Below are 15,103 nucleotides of genomic sequence, written 5' to 3'. Positions count from 1 at the left end.
ACGAGACAAGAGGGAGGATTTCCTGGAAATCCTGAAGGAAGGGATGCTGGTTTCGAACCAGGTTATCAGCGCGGCTGCGGATGGTTCCCTGTTGGCGGCCCATGGTTACTGTCATGGGATCAACCAGCGACGCCATGCTTGGCTCAGGCTCACATCACTCAAGCCGGAGGCCGAGCAGCGAGTGGCTAATCTGCCCTTCTCGGGGGAGACCCTGTTCGGAAAACATGCGGATGATGAGATGGCCCGCATGAAGGCGGAGGCAGAGACTCTGACGGCTGTGGGCTTGGAGAAGCCCAAAGAAAAGAAAGCCTACCGCCCGTTCCAGAGACGGTTCGGGGCGCAGGGGCGAGGACAGGCTTCGGGACAACAGCAGCAGTTCCGGGGGCCCTTCCAGAAACGCCAGAAGGGTAGAGGAGGTCAGCAGTCCTCTACAGCGAACAAGGGCGCGGCCGGGTCTCGACCCTGAGCGGTCACTTCCCCTACATCCGTAACCCGCTCCGGTGGGGGGAAGCTTTCAATTTTTTCTGGCAGAGTGGAGAAAAATTACTCAGGACAAGTGGGTGCTGAATATTGTTTGCAATGGATACAGTCTTCGGTTCACCAGCCCGCCTCCATCAATTCCACCGGTCAGCTCGCAGTTTCAACTGCGCGAGCTCCAGGCGGAGGCCGATATCCTGTTAAGGAAAAGGGCGATAGAAGATGTACCCCTGTCTCAAAGAGGAAGAGGTCTGTACTCCCGGTTCTTTCTGGTCCGCAAGAAGGACAAGAACGAGTTCAGGCCCATTCTGGATTTGCGACAAGCAAATAAGTGGATTCGCAGAGAGAAGTTTTGCATGCTGTCGTTGCATCAGATTTATCCTCGGCTGCAACAGGGAGACTGGCTGTGTGCCATAGATCTACAGGATGCATACTTCCATGTGCCCATTGCACACAAACACAGGAAGTTCCTGCGATTCCAAGTCGGCGCCAATCATTATCAGTACACAGTACTGCCATTCGGATTGAAGTCTGCGCCCAGGACATTCTCGAAGTGCATGACAGTGGTAGCCGCACACCTAAGGAAGAACAAGGTGTTTGTCTACCTGGACGATTGGTTGATCAAGGCTTCCTCCTTCTCGGAAGCTCAAGCGCACTTCCGGAAGACGTGCGTTCTCTTGAACAAGTTGGGGTTGCACATCAACATGTCCAAGTCTGTCCCGACTCCGGTCCAGTGCATACAGTACTTGGAAGCCTCCATCAATACGCTGTCAGCAGGCGTGTCTCCTTCGGAGGAGAGACGATTATCACTCCTTCGGAAGGCTCATGCTCTTATGACTGCTCCATCTACAACAGTGAGGACGGTGTCTTCTCTACTGGGGTTGATGGCCTCTTGTATCTTCCTCACGCCACACGCACGGCTGCACATGAGACCATTGCAGGAGTGCTTGGAGGATCAGAGGAAAGGATCTTGGGACGACAAGATATGACTGTCTCTGCATGCTCTTCAGTCTCTGAAGTGGTGGTGTTCAGCGGAGAATCTCCTGAGAGGGGTTCCCTTCCACAAGGACATTCCCACGCAGACTATTGTGACGGATGAGTCTCTCCACGGCTGGGGGGTGCACTCCGGAGACCTACAGATTCAAGGGACGTGGTCCCAGATGGAGTCCACGTACCACATCAATTTCCTGGAACTCAGAGTTGTTCACTTGGCACTGAAGGCCTTTCTTCAACTCTTTGCTTGTTCAGACAGACAATACGACCACGATGTATTACCTCAACAAGCAGGGGGGGGTCCAGATCGCGCACTCTGTCGCAGGAGGCGCAGGCGATCTGGCACTGGCTTCTGGCCAGAGGACTGACGATAACGGCCACCCATCTACCAGGTGTGCAGAATGTTCATGTGGACGCACTGAGCAGACTGATCCAGGAAAACCACGAATGGGTCATAAACGACGAAGTACTAGGAGAAGTCTTCGCAAGGTGGGGGACTCCAGACTTAGATCTGTTCGCCACTGCCGAAAACAGCAAATGCCAAGACTTCGCCTCCAGGTACTACCAACCAGGGACGCTGGGGAATGCGCTATGGATCAACTGGTCGAACAGCTTTCTGTACGCTTTTCCACCCATTCCCCTGATTCCGGCGGTGCTCATCAAGCTGTCCCAGTCCAGGGCGCGGATGATCCTGATTGCCCCGGAATGGCCCAGGCAGTGGTGGTTCACAGACCTGCTTCACCGGTCGCTCCTTCCTCACATACGGATGCCGTGCAGGCCGGACCTTCTCACGAAGTTCGGGGGGCAGATGTTGCACCCCAACCTCTCGTCTTTGAGTTTGGCGGCATGGCTCCTGAGATAGTGCAATATGGCCATCTGAATCTACCAGAAGATTGCATGGACATACTGAAGGAGGCTAAGCTACCTTCCACTAGGACTTCTTATGCTTATAAGTGGAAGAGGTTTTGTATCTGGTGCAAGTCTAAGAACTATGACCCGACGACATGTAAGGAAGATGTCATCCTTCCATATCTTCTACATCTGGCGCAGTCTGGCCTTAATGTCCATTCCATTAAGGTTCATCTGGCTGCTTTGACTGCCTACAGGAAATGCCCTTCACAGACTTCCTTCTTTCAGATCCCTGTGATCAAAGACTTTTTGGAAGGCTTGAAGAAAGTGTTCCCTCCTGTCCGGCTTCCTTCGCCTTCATGGGAATTGAATGTGGTGCTGTCCAGATTGATGAAGGAGCCTTTTGAACCTATTCCTAAGGCTTTGTTGCAGCACCTATCCTGGAAGGCGGCGTTCCTCGTGGCCATTACATCGGCCCGCAGGGTGAGTGAAATTCAGGCGTTGTCAAGAACCGTATACTGTATTTCATGCTGCTAAGGTTGTTATGCGTACTCACCCTAAATTTCTTCCTAAAGTTAAATCTGACTTTCATGTTAAGCAGACCATAACTTTACCTACGTTTTTTCAGAATCCTTCCTCTCCAGCGGAAAGGTCCCTGCATTCCCTGGATGTCAGGAGGGTGTTGAAATTTTATCTGGATAAAACCAAGGATATTAGTAGGTCAGACCAATTGTTTATCAATTATGGATCAGTCAGGACAGGTCTTGCTACCTTTAAACAGTCCATTTCTAGGTGGATTGTGTCCTGTATACAGTTGTTACCAAAAAGCTGGTAAGACCTTAGGGGGTAAACCCAAGGCTCATTCCACCAGGGGCAAAGCTGCCACGACTGCTTTGCTCCGTAATGTTCCAATTGCAGAAATCTGCAAGGCGGCCACTTGGAAGTCGGTCCATACCTTTGCTAAGCATTACTGCCTGGACACTGATGCCAGGGCAGACGCTCAGGTTGGGCAGGCTTCGCTGCGAAATCTGTTCGCACAGTAGTGGTGTTATTTCTCTTTTCTCCACCGCCGCTTTGGTGTGGGGATGGGCTTGCCATTTTATTCACTAGATTATGACTATACACAGATATCCCCTACTACAGAAGGAGTAGTTTCTGTCCTGTAACTCCAGTTCTGTAGTAGGGGTATATCTGTTATAGTCATAAGCGCCCGCCCTCCTCCCCGGTGGAGAGAGATATTCATGTAAGGAATGCTACAGGTCTGGCGTGTTACGCCTTCAAAAGGAACTGAAAGTAGAAGGGACCTGCAGTGCATTCTGGGATACTGTGAAGTTCTGTAAGGTTCTCTTAGGCACAGTATCCTGTTTTGAGCCACATAATGGCAGCCTATGGGGCTTGTCTGTCCATGTCTTCCTCTCTATCATTCCAGAGGGTGTTTGCTGTTAAAGCAAGGGAAGTCTGGACAGGCTTTGCTGTTTGTGGATTTTTGGTGGAATTTCTAGTTGAAGTACTGGACAGTGTAGCCTGTGGATATAGGCTGCATTATCGGTCTTTAAATTCTCTCTTAAGTGTCTGTGCAGTTCTGCATTTTTCGACACCTTAAGAGATTATTTTTGATTGCTCCGGGGTCCACGCACATGGACGGGACTATTCACTAGATTATGACTATAACAGAGATACCCCTACTACAGAACTGGATTTACAGGACAAACTACTCCTTTTCCAACGCACAACAAAGTAAATACCTGTAAACCAACTGTACACGTTGAGCAGCTGGAAAAGAAAAATTGAACCAAGCTGCATTTTTGAGGGGGAATTCTGAAGTGTGATTTAAGCAAAGATTTTAATAGGACCAAAACAAATAGACACTGTACTTTGTCTTGAACCATGATAAATATTCACTGAAACTAGAATTCCACATATTATTGGCGTTCAATGGTTTTATCAGTAAAACTGTACGTCTGCAAATTTAGTGGCCGTTCCAGTGGAAAATATTCTACCTGTAAATGACAGTGCGCTACCACACGATAGTTTGGTTACATTTAAAAAAACGCCCACTTCATGTTAAAGCTAGGTGGGTCGCAAAAGTTATATGCTAAAATTTTGGCCGTGGTTATAAAATGTTTAGGAAGCACTGCTCTGTGGACCCTGCCCTCCCTAAAACTGAATACAAGTATGCATAACACCTGTGACCTAAGTTTTTTTGTTTTTAGATAATCAAGTTTATTGGCATTTATAGGGAACCACATAATTGCATTGACAGCACAATCAGGCACATTATTTCGGTAATCTATAACAGTAAGGCTGGTGACAGACCGGATTATCGGGTTTCAGGTTAACTACACGAGTAAGTTGAGTACAGTACATGAAACACACCCAAGAATTAAGACAAAAGATTGAACCGTTTACCCCAGATCTTTCTGAACAGTTCAGCCCCGGGCCTCATGGGTCCCACACCACCAGTCCACCCCCCGCCTCCACCTCCGTACAGTAGGAGGCCTGGCCTGAGACCAAAGCGCTGCAAAGTCATGTTTCGCTACCGCCACAGCAGTCGCATGAAATCACTTGTTGGCCCGAGAGCCACCCAGGCCATCGAACACACCCAAAAGCAGACGTATTGGGTCATGGGGAACGACCCACCCCAGGTTCTTTGTAAGCTCAAGTTCCACTCCCGCCCAGAATTACGTGATGGCGGGGAATTGCCAGACCATATGGTAAAATTCAGCTTGGGCGTGATCGCATTTTGTACAGTCTGGGAGGGTCGCAGTCGGGCTTTGTATAAACGCGCAGGGGTTAGATATGCCATATGCAAGTAATAAAGTTGAATGAGGCGTAGTTAGGAAGAGGTCGTCAAGGTCTTGGGGGCCATGAGAGCTTCCTGCCAGTCCGCATCCTCTAAGAGGCCCAGCCACACCTCCCAGCGGGCGCGCAGTGAGTCTAGGGTCTCGGGCCATTGTTCACTAGAGAGCAGTAGATCCGCGACACCCCACCCTTACCCAGTTCCCCATCATCACTTGGGCCTCAAGGGGTCTGAATTCAGGGAGGGAAGTGGGAGAAGTAATGTGTGCATTGAGGGCGTGCCTAAGCTGCAGGTATTTGTATAACTGGGAGGCATGGAGGGAGTAGCGCTGTTGTAAATCAGTGAAGGCCCTGGTATGGTCCCTGACCCAGACGTTCCCGAGAAGCGAGATCCCAATGTGGTCCCATTGATGAAATTCCCAGAGGGTTGAAGTCTCATTCAGCCAGGTACCATGCCACAGGGGTGTTTGTTGGGAAAGCTGTCCATCCCATTTCGTGTGGCGCAATGCAGTGCCCCAAGCCAGTAGGACAGTCCTATTGATAGGGGGAAGGCCTCACAGTATGGGGGCCCTGTACAAGTAGGCCTAGAGTTGTGGAAAGTCCATCAACTGGAGCTCGACCTGGTACGCTGTATCGGACCAGCCGCCGGTGAACCAGTTGTTTACCACAATAAGTCTTGTGGCAAAGTAATAAAGGTGAAGGTTGGTCACACCCATACCCCCATCATAGGGAGGTATTCGACACTGAGCCAGGGCCATACGAGGCCTACCGCCCTTCCAAAAAAAAGGATAAGCAGCCCATCAATCTCGCGGAACCAGCTCCCCGGAAGGTGAAAGGTTATGTTTTGAAGAATATATAAAAAACGAGGGAGAACCTTTATTTTAAGTGCACTTCTGCCCAGGGTATTAAGAAGGAGGAAGTGCCATTGCTATGCCTTGGCCCTGGCCCAGGGGCGTACGGTTGTGGGACAACTCAAGTTCGAGGAGCAAGGTTACCCAGACACCCAAATACTTGGACTGTCTACGCAGGGGAATACTTGTTTGCCAGTCGAGACAGACACGGTGTGGGTGGAGGGGACCAGAGTGGATTTCGCCAGGTTGAGCCGCAGGCCAGAAACTCGTTCAAAGGCGGACAGGACTTCTACGCATCAGGGGCCTGAGTCCTCAGGATCCGCTAAGAAAAGGAGGACGTTGTCACCATAAAGGGTGAGCTTGTCGACTTGACAAGGGTCCCAAGCCCAACCCTTGATACAGGGATTGTTGCACACGAGGGTGGCCAGGGGCTCCATTGCTAACACGAATAAAAGTGGCGAGAGCAGACAGCCTAGGCGGGTGCCCCTCTGGATGGGGAATGCCTCAGAGTACACCGTTAATTAGGACCCGCGCTCTAGGACTAGAATAAAAGATCCGGATGAAACGCCTGAATGGGAAGCCAAATCCCATTGCCTCCGGCATATCGTCCAGATCGCTCCAGTCAACAGTCAAAGGCTTTTTCAAAATCAATGAAAAGCAGGGCCTAGTATAGGATGAGCTGATGGTGGTGCGCGAGGGCGCGGTGAAGACGGCGTATGCTGTGCCGGGTACCACGGGCGGGCATAAAGCCGCATTGGTCGGGATGGACCAAGTCATGCAAGAGGGGGCAGAGGCGCTGGGCCAAGGCGGTAGTAAATATTTTCATCTCAGTGTTGATGAGGGAAATGGGGCGGTAGTCCGCCCAGGAGAGGGAAGGCGGCTGTGTTTTAGGAAGGACCACAATGGAGGCCACATCGGTCTATGTGGGAAAGGACCCCACTTCCACCACGTGGTGGAACAGGTCGACTAGGTGAGGAACCAACAGGTTGCGATAGGTCTCATAATATTCCTGAGGATATCCATCCTGCCCCAGCGTCTTACCGGAGTGCTAGAGTGAAATGGCTCTGTGTATCTCTTCCGGGGTAAAGGGGAGATCCATGGTCTCCGAGACTGCTTGGGGAAGACAGGTCAGTTGAGTCTTAGCCTCTGTCAAAATTTCGGCCAGGGAGGCCGGTCCGCATACAATCTGGCGTAATAGCCCGCTAAGGCTTGTGCAATAGCTTGGAAAGTGAGATGATGGGTGCCGGCCGCATCACGGACCTTGGGAATTATGCGGCTGGCTTTGGGTTAGGAGACTAAGTTATGGAGTACCTTCCCGTTTTTGTGTCCCCCCCCCCCCAGTCGTATAAATGTGCCACCGAGGAATGCCACAAGACCATAGCCGATTCCAAAGAGATCTGGCAGATTTCCTCACAGAGCAGTGCAAGCTGTCGGGTGGAGCGAGCGTCTGCGGCAGAGGTCTGGGGTGATTCCAGTTGTGCAGCCTGGGTCTTGAGCTGTATCAGATGGGTGGTCTGGGCAGTGCGTTTGGCGTGAACCAGGCCTCTAGCCATGCCCCGCATGGTAGCCTTGCCCTCCTCCCATGCAGTACCCGTAAAGGAAACCGAACCCTTATTGATCACCCAATATTGCTGCAGCTCATGCCCGAGAGTCTCAACGAATCCCACATCCTGCAGGAACCAAGCATTCATCCGCCAGATCGTGCGCGTTCCCCCGGGGGCCCGCCCGAGCCGGAGGGAGACCGGTAGTGGTTGGAGATACTTCGGGGAAGGATATCAACCCCCGACACTAACCGGTGGCCTGCAACAGGTGCAAGTCAATACGGGAGTGGGTGTGGTGGGCCACCGAAGTGTGAGTGTATTGTTCCCGGCGGGGGTTCCATACCCTCCAGGTGTCGCAGAGACCTAGGGCTGAGGACCAATCGGAAAGGCGCTTGGCAGAAGCAAGGCGGGACTCAGAGGGAGTACCTGTTGTGTCATGAGAAGGATGAATAACTGCATTGAAATTTCCCCCAATGACCGTCCGACCCAGAGGGAAATTAGAGATCAATAGTGTGAGGCGTTGGAGGGCATAGGACATTGTGACGGGGGAATGTATGCACATAGGAGATTGAGAGGATGACTCTCGATCTTACCAGTTAAGGCCACGTAGCACCCCTGAGCATCAGACTCCACCTGTAGCAGATCAAAAGGGAGACCCCTACGAACCAGGATGGCCACTCCCCGGGAGCCTCAAGCAAAACCAGAGTGCCAGATCCTGTCAAACCCAGATCTAGCAAGGAAGTTACAATGTGTCCCCATGAGGTGCGTTTCTTGTAGAAAGAGAATGTCTGGTGCTTGGCATTGGGTGCTGCGGAGAGCCGCGGTTCGCTTTATACGGTCTAGTAAGCCGTTGACGATCCATGACAGAATGTGGAGGGGTCTATTAAGAGTGGACGTCATGTGATCCAGTGGTGCATGTGCGGACCAGCTCAAGGGGCCCGGATCTCAGGGTAAGTATTGTCACGTGACCCAGGTGTATGGGTACAGCTTGTAGTATGATAGGTCTCATGTCGGTGGACTTGTTGTGCGCACTCACTGAGCTGTCATTAAAAATAAAACAGTGGCCCAAACGAGGCCAAACACAATTGGGAGACAACGGTCCCCCCACCCCTCCCTGCCCCCCAACACACCCCACCCTACACTTCTGAAATTGAAGCATCTGTCACCCTGAGACATTCTAAGTTTTTAAATATTATTTGAACATTATTCAGACACTATACTGCTTCACACCTTCTATCTTACTCTTACCTGTGGGGAAGAAAATACAGTCTAAGATGAAATCTGTGTCCCTATGCTTTTGAGTTCAGGGAAGGTATTGCGAGTCATCTGGAACAAAAAGAACTTCTTCAATCAAAAGCAAGTTATAACATTTTGAGCCCAGCACTAGATGGCAGGAGTGTGCCAAGTATGTAAGTCTTTATCACTACACACTTCAAAGTTTTTGTTATCGGCAAGTACCTTACTCCTCCAGAATATTTCTGATTTATTAAGATTTAGTCCGGCTCTAAATAATCACTTTTTATAGTAAGACTTGGATTTGCACTACAGCGCAGTCAACCTCATGGAAGCACTGCATTGGCTCTCTATAATTGCTCCTGTTGTTTAAACTTGACTGATGGCACTGCCCATTTTAATTGACTCTCTTTGTAGGGGGAAAAAGATTTACCTGGGTTTGGGAAAGATTTTACTTGCTACTTCAAAGTGATCTTTTACAATGATTCTTGAATTTTTTTGCTGTAAGTTCATTTCTATGCATGGTAGTGTGTATTTTTTGTAATTTTCTTTGAATCTTTTATTTGATATTTACATTAAAAAATGGTCTAACTGAATGTTTGGATTCGGGTGTGCTACCCGCAGAGATCCGCAATGTCGCTATAGTGGTCATTCATAAGCCGAACAAACCTCTTGAAGAGTGCACATCCAATCGGCCCATATCCCTGTTGACAGTTGAGGCTAAGATTCTGGCCAAACTTCTTGCCGACTGTCTTCTCCACTTTATCTCTGACTTGGTCCATCCCAATCAATCTGGGTTCATGCCGGGGAGGAATACGGCTTGGAACTTGCGCTGTGTACATTGGGCCCTTGGCAGGCTTCACACCATCGAGGGAGACTCAATTCTTTTATCGTTTATCGTTTGACGCCTCGATGGCATTTGATACCATCGAATGGGATTTTCTTTTCGCCGTTCTGGCCTGTTTGGATTTGGCCCCAACTCATTTGTTGGATTCGGCTACTGTATATATTCCCTGCTCATGTTGTTGTCAATAATCATTGCTCCCCCACTTTCCCGCTTCGAGGCACAAGATAAGGCTGCCCCCTGTCCCCACTGCTTTTCGCTCTTGTCTGGGTACGAGGTGATCTGGAGATACCGGGACTCAAGTGGACGGCATCTCATGAAGATCGCATCTCCCTGTACTCCGATGACATCCTCTTATACTTTGCCTTCCTTGCTTGGTCTCTGTGTCGGGTTGTTCACATCTTTCACATATTAGGTGCTCACTGTGGATATCAAATAAATTGGTCTAAGTCCCAGATGCATAAGTTATTGAGTCCAACCCCCCCCCCCCCCCCCGGCGAATTCCCGGGGATTTACTACCTCAGGGCTTTCGGTACCTGGGCATTTTCGTCACTCCTGCCCCGTACCTCTTTTTCGAACTCAACTTTCTCGGACCTCTTCAGCGCTTCAATTCTGACATTGCGAATTGCGCTCTCTCCTGTTAACTCTTTTCGACCGTGCGTCCCTTTTCAAAATGCTAGCGCTTCCGCTCTTTCTCTATGCTCTGCAGAACACACCTATCCCGATCCCGGATTCTTATTTCTCTCTGATTGATGGAATACTGTGGGGACTGCTCTGGGAGAACCGCACCCCGAGTATCTCAATGACAAAACTTACCATGGGTTGGTACGATGGGGGCATCGCTTTACCGTATCTTATACTGTATTACCAGGCATCCCAATTGGTGGTTGTCAACCGTTGGGTGTTTGAGTCCCACGATGAGCCTCATTTCCAATCTGATCACTGGCTCTTGGGACGGGGCGGTTACAACAGAGCATTATACACCAACCCTCGCAAACTTAATCTGACAGGTCCCAAGGCACGCACTGTTGCGGTTTGGCTTGAGGTCCCTGTGAGAAAGTGCCATCTTTCTTGCCTTGGTATGCCCCCACTTTTTTTCTGAACTCCTGATGTGCTTTGACTGAATGTGCCCTGGGCCCCTGCCAATCAGGGACCCAGGGCCTGTGTTCCTTCCCTAAAAAGAAAAGCTATGCTGAAACAAAATACCCAATTGGCATCTCTGGCCACCTGCCCCTAGTAAATGGTACCCAGGGCATGGTGACCTGAGAGAACCCCTGAGGGCTGCAGCACTTATTGTGCCACCCTCAGGGGCCCTGTACCCTGGCACCCACACACTGCCTTTGCAGGCTGAGTGCCTAAGTGCAGAACTAAAACAAGAGTCGACATGGCACACATCCATGTGTGCCATGCCCACAGACCCCACTGCCCTGGCATACTTCAGTCACCCCTCTACCTGGGTGCCCTATGCCAGAGGTGAGGGCACAGGTGCATGAGCCCTGTGCCCCTACAGTACCCAGGGCCATTCCTGGGCACTGTAGTGAAGTGATGCCATTAAGAGTATATGGTGCTGGGAGGTTGTCATTACGAACTCCACAGCACCATAATGGCTGCACTGAAGACTGACAAGTTTGGTACCAAACTTCTCAGCACATTAAACCTGCACTGATACCAGTGTGGGATTTAATGTAAGATGCACGAGAGGACATCTTAGAGATGCCCTCCAAAACCCGAACCTACAATCCATGTCTGGGCTGAGTGGCTGCAGAGGCTGCCACACAGCAGACACATTGCTGGACCCCTTGGTGGAGAGCCCCCGCTCTCCTGGGCCTGCAACAATGCACATCCTGGGCGAAGTGCTATGTCTCCTCCCCCAGGATGGACAGGGGAAGCTTCAAAGGCATACCGCTTCTGAGAGCTTCTCCAGACCATTTGCTGTACCCAGCAACTGGCCCCCCACCCGTTCTACCCCCACTCTGGCGGGAAGACTGGCGGGAAAAACTACGTCAGGAAGGAGGGTGTGCCAACCTTTGCCAACTCCACCCCTCAGGTGGAGGAGGCGAGGTGAAGCACGACCCCGGGCTCCGGCCATCTTGTAGATGGGGAGCCCTGCCAAATCCCAGCTAGGCTCCTGCCCTCCTCCCACAGGAGATGAGCAGGCTAGGGGGTGTCCTCACCCCAGGACAGGGACCCATTGGACTCTGGCCTTGCCCTTCCTGTAACGCCCCTAAATGTAGTATTTAGGTGCTCCCTGAACCTTCCTTCCTCAGATTCCGATACCAAGAAGAAGAAAGAAGATCAAGAAGACGACGACCCGCCGTGCAGCTGCTAACAGGACAACAACTAACTTTGCCCCAGCCCTACCGGCCTGTTGATCCTGGAACCTGCTCCTGCCTAAACCCGGCGACCCCTGCGGACAGCAACCTTGGGACACCCTGCCTTGACCCTCTTGAAGATTGGGACTCCCATCAGCAGAGGCTCTGCTGCAACAACCCACCTGGTGCCAGCCAGGAAGCTCCGGACCAGCCCACTCTGCACCAGCCGAGCCCGGGCTGGGCCCAACCGAACTAAGACCACGAGGACGTCCCCCCGGCGACTGGGACCCGAAGTCCAGTGCCCAAAGACCCACCTCGACTAACCAGACGACGCCTGCAGACTCAGAACCAGGGGCCACCCCAACCGCGACCAGCCGAGGGTAAGCTTTTCCGACACCCAAAGACACCCCTGCACCCGGCACCCTACAGTCCCCTGTGCCTCCCTGTGGGGTACCTACCTGTGCTCCAACATCCCAACTAGTGCTGGTCGCCCCTGGAGAGTCTCCGTCCCCGAGCCTGCAGCCTTTTTTCCCTTTTCAAGATCCTCATTGGATAACATTGAGGGCCCGACGGCTCAAAAGCACCCTGCACCCAGCCGCCCGAGTGCCGCTGGCTGTGACCTTTTTGTTCTATCCTTCTTCCGCCCTTGCCCTGAGCAAGTGACCAGGAGCCCAGCTCCCAGAGCCGCGTGGCCTGCTAGCCAGCAGCCACCAACCGAAGGCCCCCCTTCCCTCATTGGAGATCATTGGGCCTACCTACCTCTGCACCTGGCTGCCCCTGTGCCGCTGGGACTGATCTAACTGTACTAACCTGACCTTGGGGGACCCCTGAGTCTATGCCTAGAACCTTATCTTCAACAATCATATACTCACCTGGAAACCGGTAATTCACTTACCTTCAATTGGATAACATTGACTCATTTTGACTCGAAAATTTTCTAAGTGTGAAGTTTTGAAAACTGAAAATATTCCTATAAAATCAGCCAAAGTCCGAATTCCGAAGTACTCACCTGGGTTCAGGGGAGAAGCCACTACTGTACGTTTCAGTCCAGTACTGAACCCTAGAGGGTTTACTAGTAATCTGTATTTTCTCCATAGGAACCCATTGTCTGCTTTTCTATGAAATTTCTTCTAAGTGTCAACTTTTGAAAACTGCAAATATTCTTTAAAAATCATACGAAATACTGAAACGCAATGACCTGCATGTTTTGAGTTAAGCCCCCAGAGCTGGCCCTAAGAGACCAGTGCTGGGTTACAAAAGTAACGCAATCGTACTTCACCTGCAACTTGAATTTCCTCCCATTGAATAACATTGTGAGATTTACATTGAAAAGTTTATGTGTGAACTTTTAAAAACACTTTATATTCATGAAAATTCACTACAGTAACTAAAACGTTTTTGCTAATCTGGTTTCAGCTTAGACCCCAGGACTGAATCTAGGAGCTAGTCCTGGAACTACTAAAGTAATCTATAAAGTAATCAACTGTACTTGTATGTGGAAAACCCATTGAGCTCAATGCTAAAGTGTGTTTCAGGACTGTGTTGCTTACTATCAATACTGTAATCATTGTGCGCACAATCTTTATTGCCCCGTTGCAAAGTATTTACATGAGTACTCCTAACCAGAAAAGTATATTTTTATAACTGTTGGTTCTACAAATAAAACAACTATATCTGTGGATATAAAAACCATTGGCCTGGTGTTCAATCCTTGAGTGTGTGAAACCTTTTGCTGACTGTGTACGACAAATGCTTTACACTGTCCTCTGGTACTGACTTACTGCTCTACCAAGCTACCACTTTGGAGAGTAAGATCAGTTCTGACTTTAACCTCTGTTATACCTCTGGGGTTGGTGGACTCTATACACACTGTACTTCATTCTAGTCCAGTATATATAGAGCCACTTTCTCACAGTCACTAAGAGGTTGGGATGGCGTGGTTGCCTGACTAAGGCTACTCCCCTGTGGGAGCCTGAAATCTTAGGTCATCTCAGCACCTGCCCTGGGTTTGACAAGTGGGACTTGATTGGAATCTCCACGATCAGGGATATCTGGGTTCAGGGGAGGCTGGCATCGTTCCCGGAGCTCCAAGCTAAATATCACCTTGCTCCAGCGGAGACATTCAGGTACCTACAGATTACTCACGCGGTATCCTCAGCCCTGCCTCGGGACAGTCCACTCCCTTATTCGTCCCCTCTGGAGGACCGCCTGTTGCTGGACCCCATGGACTGTAAGGCCATCTCGCTCACTTACAAGAAATTGATCAACAATTGCCCCGACCCGATGTTGAAACTTAGGGAGGAGGGGGATCTGGGGGATATAGAGGATGACATGTGGCAGGACGTTTTAGCCTCTCCCCCGAGAAATAGCTGTGCCTATGTGCCTGCTCCAACTCAAGATCCTTCATCGGGCATATTTTTACGCCAAACTCCTGTTCCGGCTGGGTAGACGTCCTGATCCCCTCTGCCTCCGACACTGGAATCAGGAGGGCACTTTTTCCATATTCTATGGGACTGCCCACACATACACGACTATTGGGTGAAAATTGCCCGTCAACTTGGCAGAGCGGGAGGTAAATACCTGGAGCTATCACCACATTTGTGCCTACTGAACATATGGGGGGGCGTCCGATCTCACGCAGGCTGAACAGACATGGGCCTCCATGGGTTTCATTATAGCAAAACGGAATATTGCACAACAATGGGGGGTGGCCACGGTCCCACGCCTGGCTGACTGGGCAAAAGACATGGATATGGCCAGGATAGCGAAAAAATCAGTATTCAAGAGTAGAGGCTGCCCCCAAAAAATGGAATCAGAAGTGGGGGGGAAATTAAATCGATACAGAGGGGACATCTGTATCTCACAAACGGTGGAACTCCGGAGGGACTGACGGGCACTAATGGCCCAGTTGACTGCGGAGGTGCTGGCTTCTCCCCCTTGGGGGGCATGTTCTGGGTTTCTCAGTCTCCTGCTCCCTGCTCATTGTTGGCTTGCACCTGACGCATAATTTGACCTTTTATTATTTCCAGGAAATGTATAATGATTATTCTTAGCATAGACCCCCATTTTGCCAAGAGGGGAATGGCGCTATGTGAAAGGCATGTCCACATTCCAATGGATATTTCTCACAGTGACTGTATATTGTATGTACCGGTCTTTGGTTGGTGTGAAAATATATATATATATTTTTTTTAAATGGTCTAA

At 50.4% G+C, this 15,103-nt stretch overlaps 1 protein-coding gene across 1 annotated transcript in view; it reads left to right on the top strand.

Moving 5' to 3' along the window:
- ACTR3 (actin related protein 3) overlaps window positions 1-15,103 on the top strand; it is a 431,810-nt gene that overhangs the window by 352,440 nt on the left and 64,267 nt on the right. The window lies entirely within an intron of this gene.

Source organism: Lissotriton helveticus, chromosome 3_1 (genome assembly GCF_964261635.1).
Source record: "Lissotriton helveticus chromosome 3_1, aLisHel1.1, whole genome shotgun sequence".
Lineage (NCBI taxonomy): Eukaryota > Metazoa > Chordata > Amphibia > Caudata > Salamandridae > Lissotriton > Lissotriton helveticus.
This window is presented reverse-complemented; position numbering and strand designations above follow the sequence as displayed.